Below are 2,082 nucleotides of genomic sequence, written 5' to 3' on the forward strand. Positions count from 1 at the left end.
AAGATATCACTGTTTGGTGAGAAATATTTTCGGGGGGGAGGGGGGGGAACGGGACCCAAACTTCAATATTCAGAATGAACTGAACTTAAGCCTAAGGGAAGAAGCAAAGTTCAGGTAAAGTGGTTGCAGAAATGAGAATGTGAATAAAACTAAGAGTGATAGATTTGCCCAGAAATAAAGCAGTTTGACACCACTTTAACTGCCATGGCTCAATGCTATAGAACTCTGGGATTTGTAGCTTAGTGGGGCACCAATGCTCTCCTGACAGGGAAGGCCAAATGTCTCACAAAACTACAAATCCCAGAATTCCATATCACTGAGCCACAGCAGTCAAAGTGGTCAATTTCCTTTATTTCTGCAGTGCAGCAGCAGCAGCCTAAAATCTCCCTCTTTCATCTTTGTTGATGCTGTATGTGCTTCCCATTTTCACCAGATGGAGGCATCTTCTCTCCATAGAGAAGGCCTCCCTCCACAGTTCCTTTTAGCAGCAAGTCTCTGGCTTCTGGTGGAGGTGGCTTGTTTAAACAGAAGCTCAAACATCCTTCTCTTCCCTCCCCCCAGCGCCTGGCACAGGCTTGCTTAAAGCACAGAAAGTGCTTTCAGAGAGCTTTGCATCCAGGCCAGGCAGAGCACCATCCTTGGTACGGGCAAGGAAAACATTGCCTTTTGCTAGCAGAGAAAAACAGCTAGAAGCTAAAGAGAGATCTGTGTGCTTTCATGGTGGAAAAAAAAGAATGTGAAGAAATGCATCACAAAAGTGGAGTGGATTCAGTTCTATCCATTTGTGGCAATAGACAAAGGAGAAAGGCAAAAGGAAAGTGTTGGTTAAAGTAAATAAGGAAATGCAGACCCCATCAAAGATCATTTAACTTTTAAATCAGGGATGAGGAATGTATAACTCATAGTCATTCTTGTGGTCCCCACAGCCCAATGTTGTTGTTTTTTTGTTTCCAAATGCTCTTTAAAGGGCATGAGGAAAATCTTGCCAAAATCCCACCTGCCCTCCATGGATTATTTCAGGCCTAGAGGAAGCCTTGCATTCTAGCAGGAATTGCATTGGAGCTTTTTGACATTTTTGCAGTGGGGGGCAACACTACAAGGTCTCTAGGCAGGAAATGAAGCCCCTTAACCCTTGACACCCATCCCTGGTTTAAATAAATAATGTCAATTTAATGAAGCAAAGGGGAAGGAAGAAGGAAAAAATGCATGGTGTGGCTTGTTGCTGTAGTTGTTGTGTGCCTTCCATGTTGTTGTTTGTGATGTATGGCAACACTAAGATAAACCTATTATGGGGTTTTCTTGGCAAGTTTCTTCAGAGAGGGTTTGCCATGAACATCCTCTGAGGCTGAGAGAATGTGACTTGCCCAAAGTCACCCACTGGGTTTCTATGGCCGAGCCAGGATTTAGTCCAACACTCAAGCCACTGCACCACACTGGTTCATTGCGCAGCTACAGCAGCTAAAATGCTATTTAGTAAAGAAAATATAAATGGAATAAGATCAGCTTCCATCACTTTATAAAAGAAAGAAAGATAGCAAAAGATAACTTTGTGGAAATATAAAATCCATGCACGTCCCATGATTTGCACTTGACAATATATCAAGGCCCACCATTAATGCATAAATTTTTGGCATGCTTTAAAAAAATGAAAGAAACATTTAATGTAAGCTCCACCATGAAGTAGGTTATTTGAATGGGGTTGTGGTTATGTAATTCCCTATTCATGTAAATAAATAATTAAAAAAAAAACCCCTCCAGAGTGAGCATACCAAAGATAGAACAGTTAGAGAATATGCAAACTTGTCAGAAATCCCTAAGTGTATAAAGATTTGAGAAGACTAATGGGCACATGATATTCCAAAGATAAAGGTGGTGTCAAATCATAAATCTACTTTAAAATTATCTCTGTGTGTCTCTTTTTATAGTGTTGTAAGTATGTGCATCACCTATATGTAGAATTATTCAAGTATATTTGTAAAGATACGACTTCAATTTAAAAAACTGATAGTTGTCACTGTAAATAAATGAAGCCGAAGGCATTTAAAACACACTTTTAAGCAAGGCAGAAACAAAAACAAGCAA

This window comes from Sceloporus occidentalis, unplaced genomic scaffold (assembly GCF_023333645.1).
Source record: "Sceloporus occidentalis isolate IW3139 unplaced genomic scaffold, rSceOcc1.0.p SCAF_1, whole genome shotgun sequence".
NCBI lineage: Eukaryota > Metazoa > Chordata > Lepidosauria > Squamata > Phrynosomatidae > Sceloporus > Sceloporus occidentalis.